We start from the raw sequence: 20,591 nt of genomic DNA, 5'->3' as shown, positions 1-20,591 counted from the left end.
CAGGGCCCGGAGCCTCCCCCCCCTGCTGATGCATTTTTTTCTCTACCAATATTCCAACAGTTTGGCTGAGAAGCCTCCAATATTTTCCATGATAAAGCTAAAATCCACCCGGAGCTAAAATCCTCAGTGTCACGGCTAGTCTTTCTGCGACATCCATGGGTATGTTGTGTGTGCCCTGATGGTGTATTCCGCTCAAAGATTTAGTGTACGTACCACTCATTATGATTTAAAGGATCCTCAGTTAAGTCAATGTAAGAAGAAGAAGAAGAGAAAAAACACAGGTCTTAACGTCTTAATGGAACTGGAAAAGCAAGGTATTGGTGCAGTGATGTACAAATATTCACCGTATGGAAGTGCTTCTTAACATCAGTGAATTATTGTAATGTGTCTGCCCAATGTTGTCTGTCATATTGTACACCATGGGGTCGCAAACTGGCCTGCTTTGCCTGGCCTGTCAGATCATTTTGACTTTTTGCTTTCTGTCAACTTATTAAGCATATTAACAAGATTATATTTGAGTATTCATCTCCTGTTCCGCTGCATTGTCTACTCGCTCAGGCTCATCCCCCCCCTGCTGACCTCTGTTGTACAGTCTTGATGTAACCCTTAACTATGTACATCTTCTGTTTGTCATAGGATCATGTGAGCTGAACTCAATTAATGAAACCAGGAATGAAGTAAGATCCACTAATGCAATAAACTGTCTGCACTTAATGTTCTACCTACAATTAAAGTTTTTATTTCCTAAGTCTATAGTATAGGGACAGATACAGCAATATATTCCTGTAATCTATCAGCTGTAAGCTTTGTACCCTCTAACTGGCTTCTGTAGGTATTTGCCCAGGTGTATGTGAGTCAGTTTTGTTTTTTTAATGGAATTTTTATTTTCGGTGCCATCACCCATCTTGTGAGCTGTTGAGGGAGAACAACCACAGGCTGCAGAGGGAAAATGATTCTCTCAAGGCAAAAATAGCAACATTGAAATGTAATGCTATTGTTGAAAACTATTGTTGAAAGCCAGTCATCCAGCAGCTGCACAGAAGGAAAACCTGGCCTAGCCCAACAGGACCTTGTTGAAATAACAAGTAGGTATATAGAAATGAGAAAAGATGTTGGTTGAGTGATACCCTCATTCTCATGCACATCTTTCGTGTATGTGTTTGTGTGTGTGTGTGTGTATTCCCACAGATGCTGCAAAGTTGAAGTTCACCTACGTAACTGATACGAACATAAAACCATTTATACGACAAAAGCTGAACAATGCTGCCAAATTTCAGAAACAATAAATTATCAACTGTTTAAAGAAAGTTAAACTTTTGTTCTATTTTTTTTGTATTTTAGCAGTCTATAGAAAACACTGTTAATGGTGGTTGTAAGCCTAATTTATGTGCAGTGAATTATTGTTACAGCACTATGGTTAAAAATGGCAACAACAAAAAGTGATACACTTGAAAATATCCATTAGGTAAAGTACAATGACATAGTTAAAAGAACAACAAAATACTGCATAATGCAGTTATTGTAATGCAGTATAGTACTTTGGTATCGTAATTGTAGTATTCTATAGCAAAATAAAAGCATAATAAAAGTTCTGTAATTTACTTCAGTAGATTGTAGTTTATGTAGTAAACTGTAGTAGTATATAATGTAGCATACTGTAGTAATAAAACTGCAGTTTTCTGTAGTATACTAGTTTACTGTAGTAGTATATATGTGGTATACTGTAGCAATAAAACTGCAGTTTACTGAAGTTTACTGTAGTAAAACTGCTATAGTAAGGTTCAAAAACACTACAATATTTACTATAGTATATGTACTGTAGTTTATTTACTATAGTAAACTATAGAATTTTCTGTAGTATACTATAGTTTACTGTAGTAAAACTACTATAGTAAGGTTCAAAAACACTACAATATTTACTATAGTATATGTACTGTAGTTTATTTACTATAGTAAACTATAGAATTTTCTGTAGTATACTATAGTTTACTGTAGTAAAACTACTATAGTAAGGTTCAAAAACACTACAATATTTACTATAGTATATGTACTGTAGTTTATTTACTATAGTAAACTATAGAATTTTCTGTAGTATACTATAGTTTACTGTAGTAAAACTACTATAGTAAGGTTCAAAAACACTACAATATTTACTATAGTATATATAGGGTATACTATAGTTTATTTACTATAGTAAACTATAGAAGTTTTTCATATGGGTTATTCCAGTAAGATGTTGCAAAAACCTTAAAGGCCTTTTATCCCAGTTCTGTCCGCGCTTCATCAACACTCATAAGACCATAATAACCCATGGGGGACACGTTTCCAATGAAATAAAAAGGTCAGGTATATAGTATAATATAAACTATAAAACGTTAAATACAATTACATATCAGATATTATATTCTCTCTATTTTCGCAAATGGTTCGACATCTGACTCTATACTGCCGCCTCGATTTCCGTTGGTATTGCTCCGTTTCTTCCGGAGCACTGCCTTGTTCACACTACATGCGTCCGTTAACAGATGGCCGAGGGCGTGTCTGACGTATAGGGGGCTAGTCTATGTAGATGCATACTGCAGCCAATCAAATCGCTTCCCACTACAAAGCCGATGTGTGGATACAAAAGATGACGCAAACAACAGGTGGCCAAAAACAATCCTATCATTCCGCCGGATTTTTCCTGCTTCTCCCTGCTTGTTATTGCAAAATGGATCCAGGAAACGCGTGGAGTTTATTTGCAAAACCGCCATCTGACTGGCCGACGGATCTGCCGCTGCCTGAAAAGTTGAACATTCCTCAGCTTTTTGACGCAGGTCACGGAGCCTAAATTACGAACGGACCCACAATGCATTTCGCGAGTGCCCCATGCAAAGTCAATGTGATTCGTCGACGGACGTATGTATTGTGAACAAGGAGGCGACGGTATGGAGTTACCCTACATGCCCACTGCACCGTCAGTCAACGGACGTGGGAAGGCGTTGCTGACTGATGGGGGAGTAGTCTTTGCAGAGGCATCCGTCAGCCAATCAAATCGCTTCGCCGGGTTCTTCCCGCTTCTTCCTGCTTGTTGCGATGCAAGATGACCCGCTTTCCCGCTTTCCAGTATCGTCAGAGCCCGAGTCGCGTCACAGTGCTTAAATTTGCATACGCGATCTGATTGGATGACGGATCCGTCGCTGCCGAAAAAGTTGAACATTTTTCAACTTCTTGACGGAGCCGAAGGCTCCAACGGCACGGATGGATCCACAATGCATTGCGCGTCCATCCCCATTCAAAGTCAATGGGGATCAGTCAACCGACGGAGGTAGTGGGCACGAGGCGTTAGAATCATGCCAAAACCCCGCACACACGCAAAACGTGTTTTGCTCACGCATAACGATTCACACACACACAAAACGTGTTTTACTCACGCACAATGATTCACACACACGCTCAGTGTGGTTTGCAAATACATAACATCATTCACAAACTAATGCATTTTGCTTCAGAAACAAATACAGTATGTTTTACACAAAGTACAAAAAAAAATCCTTCAAGTACACAAAACAATTCTACAAGTACGGAACACGAAAGCTGCGCGTGGATCGGAATGCATTTGCGCACGGATCGGAATGCATTTGCGCACGGATCAGCAAGGCGGAAAATTAGTGCCAAATGTCACGTGACAAACAAATGTCCTGTGAATCACACTACACAACAGCAGGTGGCGCTGTTTAGTATGTTTAAGGCCGCCAGGATGATCTTTTTTTCTCCCCAAAATCTTTATTTGATGCCGGCCAACCGTGTGTGGATTCTATGGAAAGCCAAGAAGGCCACTAACTGGCCCTAGAAGGGCGTGGTAAAAGTGCTAAACCGCATGGAAACCGTACGGAAACCGTACGGAATCCGTGCGGTTTGGCAGTGGCGTAGTGGTTTAAGACATCGCAAATAAAACGTATTTTTCGAAAAAACTAGATGCTGCCCGTTTAACTTGTGGCTTCTATCCACCTTATTCCGCCACGCCCCTTTTTAAATGTTATTTTCTATTGGCTTTGTGTTGAAACTTTTGGTCGGCTAGCTACGGCTCGATAGCTACATTGAAATACCCGGCGAATTAAGATGAGAGGCTAACGTGGGTAGAGACATAAAACATGTCAAAAGTTCGGATGGAGGGATTGTACTTTGCCACACGAGGTTAATGAACTCCACCGAGTGGGTGGATGACATGTGGCAATGGCCTCAGGTGTCATATGGGGATATTTTTAATGATTACCCCCGGCTCCTACATGCAAGTACAAATTAGCTTGTTCTGCACAAAGCTAAAGGCATACAAGTTACTGATTTGGTCTCATTCAAAACAGGCAATGCTTCACATCCCATATGATGAGGCTTTCTGTGCAAAGACTGTGGCTAGACTAAGAGCATTCTATTTCAGAGACATGCTTCCTTTTGTTTCAGACGAGTATAATGAAGGTCGCCTGTTGCTCTGTGAGCGTTAGATGCCGTTTTGCAAATGATTAGTAACAACATTTTAACCATTACATTTTAACCATTAACCATTACAACTGATTTAACTTATAACTGATTGAACGTCTTATTCCTCATCTTCTTGTATAATGTCCCCACGAAGATTACATAGTCAAATTTCGGGGCAAGGTTAATGGGCACTATTTGAGAGACTATTCTGTAGTTCTTCAGGCGGCGTATGACCCTCTCATTGGCACTCAGATGTTGGCTATGCGCCTCGTGTTGGTGGTGTCTTCTTCGGACAAGGGAAGGCCTCTTCTGGTGAAAGCTGGCAGGACGAGCTTGACTTTACGTTCAAACAGAAGATCTTGGATAACAACTCCTCGGTCAGCCATCACCTCATCACCTGGAAGCAGATACTCCAGAAACCCTGAGTTGGCTGTGATGAACTTGTCACTGCATCTCCCACCATATGCTGCAGAGCTGAACATAATCAAACAACATGGTGCAATAGCTATGAGGAACTTGATTGTATGTGGTTAATGGATAATGTTCCTTGAAGCTCTGTGGCATCGTTGCCTGGATCGTCTCCCTGGGCAGCCATGGAACATACCACCTCATCTTCTCCTCCATGAAGTCCAGCCACTGAGAGATTATCCTACTGACCACAGACTGAGACACTCTGAACCTCTCTGCAATGTCATCCTGCAATAGGTTCAGCCGGAGCTCCATCAGGGTCATCAACAGTTGATCCTTGGGATGTAGCTGAGAGATGCTGCATCCTTCTTTCAGGTCGTCGGACAAAGCCTCAAAAGCATCCACTGACAACCCAGTGTACAGTAGACACAGCCGATCATTCCGGAGAAGTTCGGTGTGTACAAGGTGTTGCCTGGTCATGGAGGAGAGGACAATGGAGTGAGTCACTGACAGCATAGATGTGATCTTCCATGAATGCATACTTCCCCTGTGTAGAAGCATCATGATGTGTCATCCCATCAGTCAACCCATTAAGGTACGAACACAGCAAACGCGTAACCCACGTAAGATTTACGCGCGTAACGCAGCTAAAATGTTGCTTGACCATTTTGTGTCAAAAATGGTCCTACGTACGCAGCTACGCGCCTGTGGCTGCGCTGGATTTAGGAGTCCGAGGAAGGAAACCCAAACGCCGCCGTGTTTGGGTGCATGATAGAGCTTGGATCGGGTTAGATTAAATAATCTCAGATATAAATAACAATGATCGGGTTAAATAACTTCACATGGTGTGTCTGGTGTGTTTCCAGCATTCGTAGTGTTGATCAGCAGAGATATAGTCCGCCAAGACGTTGAGGTTGCATAGCAACCAGAGACGCTGTCCATGCAAGTGAATGGAGCGTTCCCTCTTCGTCATAACTATCAAACCAAACATCCTTGACATTCACCGAGCGAACATTATGAAAGTAAAATGCACATTTCTCGCTAAAAATGTTTACATGAACGCATTTAATGGCGTAACTATGTTACTATTTCCACCCAGAATAAAGAAAGATGTCGGCCGTATGCTTCTGTGCAAGCGTCACTACTCTCTGCCATTGACGTCGGGTCAAGCTCCACGCTGATTGGCTATCGCGGCTAAGCATCACGCGTTGGAGCGTCGAAAGTTCAATTTTTTGAACTCCGGGCGGAGGCGCGTAGGTGCGTTAGGTGCGTATATACGCAGCTCATACGCGGCTAACGCGGCTAAAATGTTGCTTTAGCGCATGTAACGCATCTACGCAGCTCATACGCGCGTAAACCAATGGTTCCCTATGGAAAAATTGCCGATTTTATACGCGTCTTACGCGAGTAACGCGGTTGGTGTGGCCGTACCTTTATGGTACGAACACACCAAACGCGTACCCGCGTAAGATTTACGCGCGTAACGCAGCTAAAATGTTGCTTGACCATTTTGTGTCAAAAATGGTCCTACGTACGCAGCTACGCGCCTGTGGCTGCGCTGGATTTAGGAGTCCGAGGAAGGAAACCCAAACGCCGCCGTGTTTGGGTGCATGATAGAGCTTGGATCGGGTTAGATTAAATAATCTCAGATATAAATAACAATAATCGGGTTAAATAACTTCACATGGTGTGTCTGGTGTGTTTCCAGCATTCGTAGTGTTGATCAGCAGAGATATAGTCCGCCAAGACGTTGAGGTTGCTTAGCAACCAGAGACTCTGTCCATGCAAGTGAACGGAGCGTTCCCTCTTCGTCATAACTATCAAACCAAACATCCTTCACATTCACCGAGCGAACATTATGAAAGTAAAATGCACATTTCTCGCAATTTTTTTTTCCATAAACGCATTTAATGGCGTAACTATGTTACTATTTCCACCCAGAATAAAGAAAGATGTTGGCCGTATGCTAATCGTCATGCGTATGAGCGTAAAAAGTTAAATTTTTTTAACTCCTCGCGTACGCGCGTATATGTACGCAGCTCATACGCCGCTAACGCGGGTAAAATGTTGCTTTAGCGCATGTAACGCATGTACGCAGCTCATACGCGCGTAAACCAATGGTTCCCTATGGAAAAATTGCCGATTTTATACGCGTCTATATACGCGGGGTACGCGTTTGGTGTGTTCGTACCTTTAGTCTCCTGGATTGCAGAGCTGGTTGAGGGTTCTGTAGAAATAACAGCATCAGACATCAGGAAGTTATCAACGATAAGGTTAATCATTTTGCTGCCTTTAAACATGCCTTTAACAAGCCCTGGACATCAAATTAGAAAGCCTCGACCTGATCTTATCTTGTAATGCTATTCAGTTATTGAGGTCAAGCCAAGGCATAGTTACGGGTATGCTGATCATACTCATTAGACGCTAGCTGGCTAATGACTAGCGATATTCATAGCTGTTAGTGCTAAAATGTTATCTTACCTTGGAGCCTCACAAGCATCCGACAAGCCTTTTTCGCCAGAGGAATAACATATCCCAACCATTTCTCGGGGTATGGGTGTTGATCTGATGGTCTGCCGTCCACAAAATGAAAAGAACAGAGTAGGGTTTTTTCGGAGGGTTCTGGCGCCTCTATCCACCTACGCCGGTCCTCATCGCTGGATGGCGGAGGATGAAGATTGAAGGTTGCCCCACAACATTCTGCCCTGGTTTTCCCGTGTACAACACAGTATTGCTGCAAGGGCACCCGTCTTTTATTCCAGTGGTTATGGCAGCCCCGCACGGAACAAATAATGCTGGTCATCTTGACTAAAATTGCTAATGTATTGTGCCAATGATAACGGACAGAGTTGCTCAACCGGAAGATAGAACACAAAACGGAACCAATATGGTGCCCCCCATGTTTACGCGCGGAATAAGGTGGATATAGGAGCACATACCATCGATTCACAATATAACAGCGTTGGTTAGTATACTTTGGATGGTTACGACATTATGGCTTTTAATCAAAACCTCTATGGAAAAATGAATGGGATTTTTACTTGCGGAACCACACTTCTATAACATTTTGTAGCAGTTTGTATTTCCAGTTGCTTGAATTAAAGTAAACAAACTTGGAGAAATGGGCACATTTAGTATGGATGTTATGATAATAATAAAGAGATGATGAATCTGTGTTTATAAATAGTCTCTATGGTAGGTGTGTCCCATTCTTAATGTGTCACAGTCCTTTGGGGAGGGGATGGGGGTGGGGGTGGGGGTGTGTGTGTGTGTGTGTGTGTGTGTGTGTGTGTGTGTGTGTGTGTGTGTGTGATCCAATAGTCTGCTCTGTGGTTTGGAAGGGAGAGGTGTGATAGACGCAGCTATGGAAAATAAGCTGATCCTAAGTCTATTGTATGGGATCCTATTATCCGAAACATGTGAAGGATGGCAGTGGTTAAACCAGGGAGTGTCCCAGGGTGTGTGGTGTCCCTGATTATGCTGCCTTTCTCTCTGCACACTGGCAGGTCAGGTACAGGAAATACCTCACAAAGTACGCCCTGGGGCTGGCTGGGTGTGCCAACGGTTTAGGGCTTAGGGTAACGCCGCTCAGAGACTTGAGGTTTTCACAGAGCAATCCCTTGCCACCCCCAGGCTCCCATTAATGGTGTTTCTTTAAATCTACGGACGAACTCTCAGGGAGGGATCGCATCACTTCCAGTTGGGGTGGAACCATGATGATGTTGTCTGTCCTCTAGGCCCTCTTACATATAAACAAGAACCCGTCTCTAGCTCATTAAGAAGCATGCTAGTCCCAGAGATCACTCATCAATTCCATCACCTCCTGTTGGGCTAGTCATTTTAGTAGAGTTAAAGCCCACACACACACACACACACACACACACACACACACACACACACACACACACACAATTTAAGAGCATATTCAAATCTTTCGTCTTCTTACACACTCAATTATGTGGTTGATAATGTAGATGATTTAAATTAATTCCACATTCCATCTTTTGAAATTAAACAACAATTAATCTGGTTCTCTATTTCTTATTCTCATTAAATTGCAGCTTGCCATGATCATTGCAGTCAACAACAGAGATAGTCAATACACTCCAAGCATGAAGAATAACTACTCTCATATGAGGGGTCATTGCCTAAAGGCCCATTCACACCCTACGGTAAATACTGATAGGAACCCTCTCGTCCGGTCCCGGAGGTCGTTTTGTCCGTCAGGAGGTCCGTCGCCTCTGAGCTTATGAATCCGGATTGCTCCGGGAGAAACGGAGCAATACCAACGTAAATCGAGGTGGCAGTACAGAGTCAGAAGTCCAACCATTTGCGAAAATAGAGAGTAGTTTAATATCTGAGATCTATATTGTATTTAACGTTTTATGCTTACATTATACTATATACCTGACCTTTTTATTGTATTGTTCACCTGCTTTGGTAATGAGTTTATAACTGGTCATTTAAAAATGGTGCAACATTTTGAGGGGAGAATCTGCGGGTTGGTGAGGGCTGTCACATGCCACCGCCGCATACAAAGCCTACACTTTTTGGAATGCCTGCCGCGGTCAGCTGGCTATTTTCTTTAAGGTTCCTTACTGCTTGAAATTACCCGGAAGTATCCAAGTGGCAGCCATGATAAGAGCTGTTTGAAATCTCTAAATGCTCAGAAAAGGTGCTTCAATGCTTCCTTTCGTATCTCTTTTGGCAAAGGGTACACTGGACAATCCTTTACCAAAGGAAAGGAGATAATGCCGTCCCACAATTCCTTCCGGCAGGAACATTACTAATGGAAAAACTATTTTGGATCTATGTAGGCCTACATTAATATGAGTGGGAACGTGAGCCACCATTGTCAATTGGATGACTATTTAAACTATTCTTATCTTTTTTTTTTCAGTCATCCTAATTGATATGAAGATAGGTGATGATATATGACACACCCAAAAGTCTGAAAAACTAGAATAAAATACATTGACTTGTTCAACTATAATGTCGAAGGTGACGCGACCAAGATGGCAGCTTGGCGAGAGAGCTATGTTCAATAGTGCACGATTTAACCTAAAAACACTAACATATGCTGCTAAACCTTTGAAAACAGCCCCTATGGTGAGATGTCTGACACTTCAGCAACCAGACAGTGTGAAATCTTTACTCGGGGACGCAAGGCAGATACTAAAATAACTTTGAATTGAAGCCAGCCAGGTTCACCGAGAGACACAGATACTAGCGACATGGCCAGCTTAGCCGTAGTGTTAAGGGAGCTGAAATCACTCCGTCAGACTTCGGAATAAAGTTAGACAATTTGACACCCGTCTGACCAGCATGGCGAACTCGATGGCTGCATTGGAATGCAAGGTTAAAGAAGTAAAACGGGACGTTTCCTCCAATGCAACACATATTGAGGAGGCTGAACGCTGCATACACAAGACTTAATCAATAGACTTCACCAACAGCAAGTTACCGGGATGGCTGAATACCGACAGAAAATTCACCTTGGAGCGAGTACACCGCACTCTAGCATCTGGGAAGCCAAAGCAAAACAGAGCGATTCTCATCCGATTCCTCAACTTTCAAGAGAAGGAGTTTGTTTATCGGGAATCAAGACAGCAAGACATCGTTCACGACGGAGCCAAGATCAGGTCTGTGCAGTGGATACTGTTCGGACCCACCGTGGATTTTAACTCTGTTACGAAGCTGTTTGTTGATATCTATGCTTTCCGCGCATTTCAACACAACCCCTGCAAGCTCTGAGTGCTTCATAATGGAAGGATTCATCTCTATGCGGCACCGCAAGAGGCTGAAACATTTTACAGAAGCTCTTTGACTTTTGTTTTGTTTTCTATGGAAATACCTTCTAATGTTAAAGAACGCTGGAACAATAGTGGTGTATTTAGGTACCATGCAAGAGTCTCTATGGAGATCCATCTAGGTAGATTCAAACATTGCTCGAGATAAGAGATTACAGGTGAATTTTTTTACAGGATCCAGCTTTTGTTAAATTTGTGGAGGGTTGCATTAACAAATATTTTGAGTTAAACAGAGATGAAACTACGGCCAGCATCAGGTGGTAGCCATTCAAAGCCTACATAAGAGGAGAGATAATTAGTTACACAAGCTCTAAAACTAAACAGCTCAAACAAGAGTTTCAAACCTTAGAAACCCGAATTAAAATAGTTGAGACTGAAATGTATAAAGATAATGATCCAGAAAAATACCACAATCTGTCTGTTCTGTGGGCCAAATATGATAAATTATCATCTGACAAAGTAGCTAGGAGTCTAATGTGGACTAATCAAACATATTACGACCAAGGGGAAAAGGCGGGCAAATTAATAGCTTGGAAAATAAAGAAAATACAAGCAGAAAGAACAATTAGTATAAAATTAATAACTTACAGGTAGAGGTAAATAATAATAATTTCAGGGACTATGAAATGTATAAATCTGAAAATACAGAAAATGTGACAGAGCCAAATGCATTCCTTGAACAGTTAACATTTCAGAAGATATCAGATGATGACAAAACTATATTAGATAGCCCATTAACACCAGAGGAACTTTATGAAGCTATAGGGAACATAAATAGGGGCAAAGCACCAGGCCCATGGGTTACCGATAGAATTCTATAAAATATTTCAAAAGCAACTTGTGCAACCACTTTTTGACATGTATAAATAATCTTTTACTGTAGGGACCCCCCCATATTCATTAAGATTAGCTCTAATTACCCTCATATTAAAACCAAACAAGCCCCCATCCGAATGCTTGTCTTACAGACCAATAAGTTTAATGGAATGTGACACGAAAATACTGAGTAAAGCCCTTTCATACAGATTTGATAATTATCTCCCTCAGTTGATTAACAATGACCAACACGATTTTATACAAAAAAGACAAGGTTACCATAATATTAGAAGAGTGTTGAATATACTCCATGAGAATTACAATGCAACAGACTCTGCAATGTTATTAGTAGATGCTTGTCATTTGACAGGATAGAGTGGTGTTACCTTTTTAATGTACTCCCAAGATTTGGACTAGGCGAGATTTCTTTTAAATTGATTCAACTACTATACACAAATCCAACGGTTGAAATATTCACTAATTACACAATATCAAAACCTTCAGTTTACAGATATCTACCCGGCAGGGTTGTCCCCTGTCCCCCTTATTATTAACTTTGGCAATATATGGCCGTACAAACCCATACAGGAATATCAGGCATTACGGTTAGTGGAATAGAACATTGCATTTCCTTATTTGCAGAAGAATATAATATTTTTTTCTTGACAAATAAAAAATTGCATTCCTAATTTAATGACCTTAATTAAGCTTTTTGGAGGGTTTTCTGGATATAAAATTAACAATTCGAAATCAGTACTTATGTTTTTTAATAAGGAAGAAAGACATAATCCTAGTATACATACCCGATTTATGTCAACGACTGAGGGTTTTAAGTATTTAGGTGTAAAAATTACCCCTGAACTAAGTGATATAATCTTAGCAAACATGACCCCTTGATAGAAAGGGTAACCGAAGCACTTAATCGCTGGTCCACACTGCCTATATCTATAGTCTGACAAATAAATGCAATAAAAATGACTGTCCTACCAAAATTCTTATACTATTTTCAGACACACCCACTGCCATTACCAAAGATGTTCTATGATAAACTTGACAAATGTTTTAGCCGATTCATCTGGAATGATAGGAGAGCCCAGCTTCACCTAAAGCTATTGTACTTTGTTTTGTTTTGGATATTATTGTGGACTTTATTTGTTTCCTTTTTTTCTTTGCCACAGACTGGTCAGTTTTTTATCAGGATAATGGTGACATAGACAATATAGCTGAGGCCATCACTGAGGCCATTAAATGAGCTGAATGATTTTTATCTGCAATTCAATTGTGATTGATATTAATGGGGTTTTGGAGGAGTGTAACAGTGTGTTGAGCTCAGTAACATGTGATGAACTGAGTATAATTGTAATTAACCCTTAGGAGGTTGCCAGGGTTTTCAGGGGGCTGCATATAAAAAAAGGCTAGTGGGCCGGAGACGTTGAAGTAGGACTGATTAAATACGCCGTTAGAGGAGATTTCCTCCTTAAATCTTTTTCCCAGGAGTGAACTCCAGCTTGGAGCCCTCTCTTTCAACTTTCCATCGACACATACACAATTCCAAAAAGCTGGAAGAAAGCTATTATTATTCCAGTCCCTAAGAAACCTTGCCCAAAGGATAATAATGATTTTAGACCTGTGGCCCTGACTTCGATAATGTGAAAGTTTTTGAGCGTATAATGGTGGGTATTTTAAAGCATGAGGTAAATCATCTCAGAATCATGCTCATCAGAACAGCAGGGGCACTGATGATGCTCTAAACACAGCAACTCATCTTGTACTAAAACATACTGAAAACCCCAAGGCTTATGCCAGACTATTGTTCATGGATTTTAGTTCAGCTTGTAATACGATTCTCCCCCAGATACTTAAAAAAGCTCAAACGAATGGAGCTGAATCCCTTTGTTATTAATAAAAATAATAATATTGTTTCTGTAATGTTTTTTTTTCCCCTCAAATTCTGTAAAAGTCATACCGTAAGTCGAAAACTCTTGAAATTTTCAGGTATGGTTACCAATATCCCCCACCATGAACGCAAATTTGTGGTACTGCCAAATTCACCAAAATCGCCACGTAAAATCTTTAGACCAAGCCTCACAAAAATCTTCGAACAGAATTTGTTTTATTTGGTTCCATTTGAGAAATATTGGCCAATAAAGTTGGAGCAGTTAGCCCATTTTTCTTATGTGACCATTTTGTTATTGTATAAAAAAACCATACAACTATTATTAGGTGGATACCAATACCCCCCACTACCCATAAACCCAAATTGTGGTACTGCACCCAAAGGTGGCGCTATATAAAAAAAATATGAACTAGCCTTATTTCTCCTTACCAGATTGACCTGGAATCAAAATTCTTTCATCATATTAATCTCTAAAATCAGATAAATCTTTTTCACGCTGGTCTGATGGTCCAAAAATGTTGACTTTTCCCACAATTTCATAGAAAAGCCAAACGCCCACAGTCTCAACCCATTTTGCCTATATAACCATTTTGTTATTGTATAACTACCAGGTGCCATGCCGTAATTCCGACGCCTCATTGTTCCAACGTCTCAATGTTCCGAAATATTTCCCATTAGATCGACATGCCACTATTCCGACGGTTCAATGTTCCGAAAACGAAACCCATTGGTCCGAAGGTCCGTTAGTCCGACTTTTCGAAAAGGAGGCGCATTAGGCCGATGGTTCAATATGCCGAATAGGAAAAATAGTTTTATACCTCGCTCGCTCCCCCTCTCTCTCACTCTCACTCTCTCTCTGTCTCCAAAATAAAACCTAGGCCTACATATCACGTTCACGATGAATTTTGGAGGGCAAAAAGACAACGCTTCACTTCATTTCGACACGGTGTTGCAGCACCATGGACAGAGAGCGGAGGTCTAATAATTCTCAACACGGGCACGAACACACACACACACACACACACACACACACACACACACACACAGTGAGAGAGAGAGAGAGAGAGAGGGAGCGAGCGAGGTATAAAACTCTTTTTCCTATTCGGCATATTGAACCGTCGGCCTAATGTGCCTCCTATTTGAAAAGTCGGACTAACGGACCTTCGGACCAATGGGTTTCGTTTTCGGAACATTGAACCATCGGAATAGTGCCATGTAGATCTAATGGGAAATATTTCGGAACATTGAGATGTCGGAACAATGAGGCGTCGGAATTACGGGCAGGCCCCAACTACCATACGGCTATCATTAGGTGGATACCATTAACAGTGCAAATTGTCAGATCTATACTCTTTTAAGAAAGCCCTTAATTCTCTTGTGAAATGTGTGCTTAGAGTTTTCTTGATGTTGTGTGCTTATCAATAGACATTTTCACACTGTGAATGAGGCTACATGCAGTTCGGGAATGTCGGTGGCTCAATGGGATAATGCCTTGCACTGGTGAACCTTAGGTTGAGTGTTCAAATCCCGGTTAGAGCAATATGAACAAGCTGAGCATGACATTCTGTCATTACCACTCATTTAAGAAACACAACATTGAACAGCACCTGATATTCATCAGGCAATCAACATTCCGGCTCATTAGTTTCCAAGAATCTGACGGCCAAGACACAATATGGCATTCAGGGGAACTTCTTCGTTAACCATTTTTCCTTCATAATGAACTCTGTCATATTATGCCGCTTTTCCACCGCACATGTAGCTCGACTCGACATGACTCGACACGACACGACTCGACACGGTAGCAGCACGGGTGCTTTTCCACCGCAAATAGTACCTCCTGGACGTGGGCGGGGTCGGCTGCGCGAAAGGGCCGTGACGTATTTTTGTACGCGACGCAAACAAGACCTACGCAACCCACACATGGACAGAACCCACATAACAACAATGGAGGACATCGATAACATTACTATTATTAGCTGGCATGTTGAAGAAGTTGAAGAAGTGGAATATATGTTGGCTGCGGCGCTGCTATGGCTGTTACCAGCATGGTTGCCATGTCGCTCTCGTGACTTCGTCACACTCTCTGGCCAATAAGTGGCCGGCCGTCTGCCGACGTCACCTTTTAGCATCGGCTCAGCCGCTTGGAACCTAGAGCGAGGCGGTACTAGAAAAAGCAGCCACTTCAGGTACCAGGTACCATGTTTTCGCGGTGGAAACGCAAAAAATGCGAGCTGAGTCGAGTCGAGTCGAGTCGTGTCGAGCTGGTACCATGCAGTGGAAAAGCGGCATTAGTTTTTCTTCCGTTAGTGTTCTTGACAGCAAATGTTTAATTTCCCCAGAAATTCAAAGATTTTTCAGGTATTTTCTTTTAAGAAAGCCCTTAATTCATTTGAGAAATGTTTGCTTGGAGTTTTCTGGATGTTGCGTGCTTATCAATAGACATTTTCACCATGTGAATGAGGCTACATTTCAGGTTTGTCAGTGGCCCAATGGGATAATGCCTTGTACTGGTGATCCTTAGTTTGAGAGTTTGAATCCCGATTAGACAATAATGAACAAGCTGAACATGAAAGTCGAGGCACAGTATGGCATTAAGTGGAACATCAACATCTTTCCTTCATAATTATGTCATATTTATATATCTTCCATTAGTGTGTTCTTGACTTTTCATTTTGCTAGGACCCCGTTAATCACCGCTTGCGGTTATATTTATTATTATATATTTTTTTCCATGTTTTCTGTCTTTAATTTTTCATGTTTTTATCGATGTCTATGTAAAATCTTTACGTATGTGTCGCCGATGCTCTGTGTGCCCAAAGCTAATTTCTCTCCCGAGAGAGACAGTAAAAATACTTACTAACTTGCCTAATGAGAGGAGGTCTAAATCTGACCAATCTTAGATGGTACTATATGGCTGCTCAACTAACCTCAGCACATGGGTGTCAGTTTGGTTTGAAATGTGCTGGGGACAGAGACGCATTCGGAAGTGCATTTTCAGAAGTGCTAGGTACAATGAGGATGCCCTCTTTTTTCTCTCTTCAGTGCCGGTAATGAAAGGTTCTGAAAGACGGCATACCCATGTAGCTAATTACTAAGGAATAAAATGTATACAAGATCTGTCTGGCACGTTTTATGAAGAAAACGTTTCCCAAAAGCATCGGACATATGACCCACTATGTTCTGCTCCATGTATCCAATGTTGACAATGTGACATGACATGGCTAAGCTACCAACATAAACAAGAGGAGCTAGGAAAGGAAATTAACTGTGTGTTTAAGTTCAGAAGGGGCAAACGTGTGGCTACACACAGCACTACAAAAGTCGTCAAAAAAAAGAAAAAAATATTTGTTGCACAGCTGAACGCTGTATCACATCATGAGCTGGCTGTTCTCAAATCACAACATGCATTCCATCCAATCTAGCCTACATCAGTGGGGTATTCCACGAACGGAGGTTTAACAAACAGAGTTAAAGCTGAACTCTAGGTTGATTTACCCTGTGCCAACTAGACCTGTGGGGTGTTCCACAAAGCCGGTTTTATCACATAACCGGGTAAGTTAACCCAGGGTTTGCTGTAACCCTAGGTTTTCCGTTCCAAAAGGATCACGGTATGTTAGTTGCTATAGCAACATATGCTCTGAATCAAACCTGGTCGGACCAGGTTTTGCGCAGGTTAAGTTTGAAACATAACCCGGTTTTGGGTATTTCAACCGGCGTTCACCGCAGATTTCATGTCTTGTGTTCACAATGGCATGCCCTTTTGATAAGAGAACTGCTGATATCAGAGCGAAATTATACGTGCAATCCACCGGGAGCGATTGATAAGACCACGGCTCGACATCTTGGCATATTGGATGACTTTTTGCTGGAGTGGAGAGATATAGATTCTCGCGCAAATCTTTAATATATTTAAATAGCCATGCATAGCCAACACTACCAATCGAGGACCTGGCCTCAGTTCACTCCAGACTATTTGCGTAGCCCTCCGTTTTTTTCAAATGGTAGTTTTATCTAGGCTATAATGCTGGAGATGCTGAGCACATCACAGTCGTTTCAGATGACCCATCCAAGATTTGTATCGGCCTCCTATCATACAAAGAGCAATATTGTCTTGAGTACTATGCCGAGAGGCATTTACAACATAAAGTATAAAATAGTCCTAACGGACTTGCATCCACTGGAGAATGTTCGATCGTAGCCGGCGGCTTCATTACAAGCACTGATCCATCTTGATCTGTGAAGTTGATGAATTGTCACTTTTAGGTTTTCTACCCAGTTACCAAAAAAATAAACATTTGGAATAGTATGCGCTGTGGCAAGCACACGGTTTGCATGTGTTACTTCGAAGGCAAAAAAAAATCTAAAATACAAGAAAACACAAAAACCTACATTCAACCAGTGTGGGGTATGGCCCATGACTCTCTGAGGTGGTAGGTAGGCCGCTACCCCCTCCATGCCAGGGCGCCCTGAATTTATGTTTATTAACAGCTCCTCCACCGGGGTCAAGACAATTTGAGGGCCAGATCCAGTCTGCCGACTGTCGGCCTTTTCACGATTGGCTTAAAAAAATGGCTTATTTAAATTTATACCAATACGATGGTGGGAAAAGCTTACCAGTTTGTATGTTTTTTATACTTGATCCTCTGACCGCTTGGAAGCAATCGGAGTACATTTGTTTTAGAAGAAAGGGGTTATGTGGTAGGATCTTTAAGAATGCTTAACTGGGATATTTATATATTCATGGCTCAAATATTAAGGATCATGCTTTTGACGTGTAACTAACGCATTTACGCGGTCAGCGATCCGCTGCCAGGCTTTGGTTCTCCGGGTTCCAGAGGTTTTAGCGTTCCCTTTTCTTGTGATAATGTCCTTCTCCTCGTCATAGCTCTCCAGGAGAACCTGGAGTTCCATTTCATTGAAATAAGCGGCCCGTTTCGCCATATCGATCAGGGTTTCCATGATCCATACATCACGTCTTTTTAAGTTTGGCGTGGACGCACAACCCTGTGTTAACCAACCCCGAGTTGATTGAACTAATGCATAACCGCTGCTGTGGAACCGAAAACTCTGGGTTGGTCGGCACAGGGTCAATCAACCTAGAGTTCAGCGTTAACTCAGTGTTTGTTAAACCTCCGTTCGTGGAACACCCCTCAGGGGCCCGTTTCAGAAAGCAGGTTCAACAAACTCTAAGTTAAAACCTTAACTCTAGGTTGGCCAACTCTGAGCTGTAAAACTCTGAATTTTCGGTTTCAGAACAGAGGGGTGTTCCACGAACGGAGGTTTAACAAACACTGAGTTAACGCTGAACTCTAGGTTGATTGACCCTGTGCCGACCAACCCAGAGTTTTCGGTTCCACAGCAGCGGTTATGCATTAGTTCAATCAACTCGGGGTTGGTTAACACAGGGTTGTGCGCGTCCACGCCAAACTTAAAAAGACGTAATGTATGGATCATGGAAACCCTGATCGATATGGCGAAACGGGCCGCTTATTTCAATGAAATGGAACTCCAGGTTCTCCTGGAGAGCTATGACGAGGAGAAGGACATTATCACAAGAAAAGGGACATTATTATATATCACAAGAAGAGGGAACGCTAAAGCCTCTGCAACCCGGAGAACCAAAGCCTGGTAGGGGATCGCTGACCGCGTAAATGCGTTAGTTACACGTCAAAAGCATGATCCTTAATATTTGAGCCATGAATATATAAATATCCCAGTTAAGCATTCTTAAAGATCCTACCACATAACCCCTTTCTTCTAAAACAATATGTACTCCGATTGCTTCCAAGCGGTCAGAGGATCAAGTATAAAAATGAAGTATAAAAAACATACAAACAAGCTTTTCCCACCATCGTATTGATATACATTTAAATAAGCCATTTTTTTAAGCCAATCGTGAAAAGGCCGACAGTCGGCAGACTGGATCTGGCCCTCAAATTGTCTTGACCCCGGTGGAGGAGCTGTTAATAAACATAAATCCAGGGCGCCCTGGCATGGAGGGGGTACCTGGAGGTACCTACCACCTCAGAGTCATGGCCCATACCCCACACTGGTTGAATGTAGGTTTTTGTGTTTTCTTGTATTTTTTTTGCCTTCGAAGTAACACATGCAAACCGTGTGCTTGCCACAGCGCATACTATTCCAAATGTTTCTTTTTTTGGTAACTGGGTAGAAAACCTAAAAGTGACCATTCATCAACTTCACAGATCAAGATGGATCAGTGCTTGTAATGAAGCCGCCGGCTACGATCGAACATTCTCCAGTGGATGCAAGTCCGTTAGGACTATTTTATACTTTATGTTGTAAATGCCTCTCGGCATAGTACTCAGACAATATTGCTCTTTGTATGATAGGAGGCCGATACAAATCTTGGATGGGTCATCTGAAACGACTGTGATGTGCTCAGCATCTCCAGCATTATAGCCTAGATAAAACTACCATTTGAAAAAAACGGAGGGCTACGCAAATAGTCTGGAGTGAACTGAGGCCAGGTCCTCGATTGGTAGTGTTGGCTATGTAAGGCTATTTAAATATATTAAAGATTTGCGCGAGAATCTATATCTCTCCACTCCAGCAAAAAGTCATCCAATATGCCAAGATGTCGAGCCGTGGTCTTATCAATCGCTCCCGGTGGATTGCACGCATAATTTGCGCTCTGATATCAGCAGTTCTCTCATCAAAAGGACATGCCATTGTGAACACATGAAATCTGCGGTGAACGCCGGTTGAAATACCCAAAACCGGGTTATGTTTCAAACTTAACCTGCGCAAAACCTGGTCCGACCAGAGGGGTGTTCCACGAACGGAGGTTTAATGAACTCTAGGTTGATTGACCCTGTGCCGACCAACCCAGAGTTTTGGGTTCCACAGCAGCGGTCATGCATTAGTTCAATCAACTCGGGGTTGGTTAACACAGGGTTGTGCGCGTCCACGCCAAACCTAAAAAGACGTGATGTATGGATCATGGAAACCCTGATCGATATGGCGAAACGGGCCGCTTATTTCAATGAAATGGAACTCCAGGTTCTCCTGGAGAGCTATGACGAGGAGAATGACATTATCACAAGAAAAGGGAACGCTAAAGCCTCTGCAACCCGGAGAACCAAAGCCTGGCCGCGGATCGCTGACCGCGTAAATGCGTTAGTTACACGTCCAAAGCATGATCCTTAATATTTGAGCCATGAATATATAAATATCCC

At 42.1% G+C, this 20,591-nt stretch overlaps 1 protein-coding gene, 1 long non-coding RNA gene and 1 pseudogene across 2 annotated transcripts in view; 1 reads left to right on the top strand and 2 right to left on the bottom strand.

Moving 5' to 3' along the window:
* ccdc39 (coiled-coil domain containing 39) overlaps nucleotides 1–20,591 on the bottom strand; it is a 113,782-nt gene that overhangs the window by 52,170 nt on the left and 41,021 nt on the right. The window lies entirely within an intron of this gene.
* LOC132463686 (uncharacterized) lies at nucleotides 4,558–5,406 on the bottom strand (annotated as a pseudogene).
* Nucleotides 17,321–18,389, top strand: LOC132463653 (uncharacterized). Its single transcript, XR_009527096.1, has 3 exons — nucleotides 17,321–17,655; nucleotides 17,792–17,822; nucleotides 17,916–18,389. It is a non-coding gene; the product is annotated as an uncharacterized LOC132463653 (long non-coding RNA).

Source organism: Gadus macrocephalus, chromosome 8, assembly GCF_031168955.1.
Source record: "Gadus macrocephalus chromosome 8, ASM3116895v1".
Classification (NCBI taxonomy): Eukaryota; Metazoa; Chordata; class Actinopteri; order Gadiformes; family Gadidae; genus Gadus; species Gadus macrocephalus.
The sequence above is the reverse complement of the archived record's forward strand: the minus strand, read 5'-3'. Positions and strand labels throughout refer to the sequence as shown.